The sequence below is a fragment of the Sciurus vulgaris genome, assembly GCF_902686455.1.
Source record: "Sciurus vulgaris genome assembly, chromosome: 11".
In the NCBI taxonomy this organism is placed as follows: Eukaryota; Metazoa; Chordata; class Mammalia; order Rodentia; family Sciuridae; genus Sciurus; species Sciurus vulgaris.
In genome coordinates this window covers 105,367,098-105,370,641 of record NC_136472.1, presented here as the reverse complement: position 1 = coordinate 105,370,641, position 3,544 = coordinate 105,367,098, and positions in this window count along the sequence as shown.

Below are 3,544 nucleotides of genomic sequence, written 5' to 3'. Positions count from 1 at the left end.
TTCCTGAATTAAATGGTGGCTGACATGTCCAAGGAATATTGTGGGGATTTGATCTGTTTGTGAATCTCATGACGGATGATATGTGGGGATGGCAACCAGGGGGCAATAGAACAACACTGGAATGGTGGTAATAGGAGGAAATAGGAGCATGTTAGAAACCTTGGAAGAACTATAGATAATGACTGTTAAGAGAAATCCATGTCCCCTCTCCAAAGGGCCTATTTTACTCTGGAAAAACTTTTATATTAAAATTTTGTCAAAATTTTTCTTAATAGTAAAGAAATTGGAACAAGTAAAATTTAAAAATTAAAAATAAAAAGAAATAAAAGACTATAATAGATGTTCAGATTGCTGGATTTGGAATAAAAAAGATCTGTATGCAAGTCCTAACCACAATAAACAATTATATAAGTTTGGAAAATTTACTTCTCCACTTTTCATCTTCCTTATCTGTGAAGTGTATATCTAACTGTATATTAGGTGTTAAAATACAACCCCCTAAGTAAGAGGATTAAATAATGTGTGGAGGGATGTGTAAATGGTCATAATGTATGTTAAGCATTAAGCACATTGCCCATTGTTTGACAAGCAGTCCTCAAATGATAGCAAGTATTATGACTTCTTTGTCTTTGAGATCACATGATTTAAGGAGACACAGATCATTATCCTGACTGCCAGCTTTGATTGAAAAGCATAGCAGATGCGCTTAGTAGATTAGGCCGCTAGGAATACTTTAGATATTTACATTGAATTGTTTTATTATCTTAATATTCCTGGCAACAGTGTTTCTTTGTGTTGTTGTCATAAGAAGGCATGTTAGGAAAAGAATTCTAGCTAATTAAGGGTTGGAACTACTTGACTTCTAGAAAATTAATTAATTTTTATTGCCTTTGCCTTTGAAACATTCCATTTTTTTCCTGGCAGTTTCACTTTAATTATACTAACTTACATTCATTAAACACTTATTCTGCATTGGATACCATTATAAGACATTTTCATGAATTAATTTTTTCTTCCACAACCCATTGTAGAGAATACTAACTGGCGTCTGTGTGGTGTGTATTTGCTGACAACCAGAGCAATATAAACCACACACACACACACACACACACACACAAACACTTAGTGGGACTATCACTATAAAAGATTTGTAGGAGGACTCATTTTATACATGGAGACACTGAAGCCCAGAAATATTAACTAACTTGTCTCAAGAGTGTAAGTGGTAGGTAGGTCTGAGGTATGACCGTTCGGAACCTGGCTCCAAAGCCCATTCTCCTAACACCTATAACATATGCCTCCCATAATACAGGCTTCTCTATATTTTTGTAGACAGTATTCAAATAAGTATTTGGCCCATTGAGGAAACAACACAGGTGGAGGGGCCCCACTGGCCCATGACAAATATTTATCTGTGGTGCATCATCAAGGAAAAAGATAACTGGATGTCAGGGCATATGAGCTCCAGCTTGGCTCTGATATTAATTTACAAGTGACCTAGATAAGTGGGTCTCTAGTCCTAAGTCTCTCATCTGTTGATCAAGGGATTGGACAGGGGAGCCCTTACCTGTCTACATCAGTAGCATTGAAGTTCAGCATATGTAATGTCTGAGATAATTTTCTTATTAGAACTACTTTGGGTTAAGGTGATCATTTATTTTATTTTTTTAATAATTTATTTATTTTGATTCATTGTAAATAAATGGGGTAAAACTTATTTCTCTGGTTGTACATGAAGTAGAGTCATACCATTTGTGTAATCATACAGTACATAGAGTAATGATGATTGTCTCAATCTGTTATTTTTCTCTTCCCCCACCCCTCCCACCCCTCTTTCTTCTATACAATCCATCCTTCCTCCATTCTTGCCTCCCTCCTACCCCCCATTATATGTCATCATCCACTTATCAGAGAGATCATTTGTCCTTTGGTTTCTTGGGATTGGCTTATCTCACTTAGCATGATATTCTCCAACTTCATCCATTTGCCTGCAAATGCCATAATTTTATCATTCTTCATGACAGTAATATTCCATTGTGTATGTATACCACAGTTTCTTTATCCATTCATCAATTGAAGGGCATCTAGGTTGATTTCACAATCTGACTATTGTGAATAGAGCAGCTATGAACATTGATGTGGCTGTATCTCTGTAGTATGCTGATTTTAAGTCCTTTGGGTATAGGCCAAAGAGTGGGATAGCTGGGTCAAATGGTGGTTCCATTCCAAGCTTTCTAAGGAATCTCCACACTGCTTTCCAGAGTGGCTGCACTAATTTGCATCCCCATCATCAATGTGTGAGTGTACCTTTTCCCCCACATCCTCACCAACACCTATTGTTGCTTGTATTCTCGATAATCACCATTCTAATTGGGGTGAGATGGAATCTTAGGATAGTTTTGATTTACATTTCTCTTATTACTAGAGATGTTGAACATATTTTCCATATATCTGTTGATTGCTTGTACATCTTCTTCTGTGAAGCGTCTGTTCATTTCCTTAGCCCATTTGTTGATTGGGTTATTTGTATTCTTGGTGTAAAGTTTTTTGCGTTCTTTATAGATTCTGGAGATTAATGCTCTATCTGAAGTGCATGTGGCAAAGATTTTCTGCCATTCTGTAGGTTCTCTCTTCACATTGCTGATAGTTTCCTTTGCTGAGTGAAAGCTTTTTAGTTTGAATCTATCCCAGTTATTGATTCTTGCTTTTATTTCTTGTGCTATGAGAATCCTGTTAAGGAAGTCTCATCCTAAGCCGACATGTTGAAGATTTGGACCTACTTTTTCTTCTCTAAGGTGCAGGGAGGGTCTCTGGTTTGATTCCAAGGTCCTTGATCCATTTTAAGTTGAGTTTTGTGCAGGGTGAGAGATAGTGGTTTGGTTTCATTCTGCTGCATGTGGATTCCCAGTTTTGCCAGCACCATTTGTTGAACAGGCTATCTTTTCTCCATCGCATGTTTTTGGCAACTCTGTCTACGGCCATACCACCCTGAATGCGACCGATCTTGTCTGATTATTTAATTTAGATGACGATTGATAAAATTACTTCTGTCTTTCCCAACAATACAGCCTGAGTGACAATTTTTTCTTGTTTATTTTCCTCTGGCACAGTTCAGTTCCCTGGATTAGTTAACTATTCTCTCAAAAATGAAAACACTGAGAGCTGAAAGGATTGCCACACAGAACAGTAAGTTCTGAGGGTGCTGGAATGAAGGTTGGAGGATATAGAGTGTGAGAGCTTTGAGTGCTGACTGCATGAGGCCTCAAGGGGTGCAGGTGGCTGGACATGAGAAACAGGTGTGAAGTGGTGAGAAAACCCATGTTGACTTTCTACTCCATCTGGGAGGATATCCCCCTTTCAGCCTAACGTATCTTCCTTTGACAACCAGTTGCCTGGGAGTTCATGTGTCTCATGTGGACCAATCAGAATCCTTCCCTGGAATCTTTAAAAAAATTGTGATTAAGGGAGGGAGGGCCAATCCCTCTAGTAGGAGACTTGACACACAGGAGCTATCAGCAAGCACAGTCTCCAAGTTGCAGTGGAA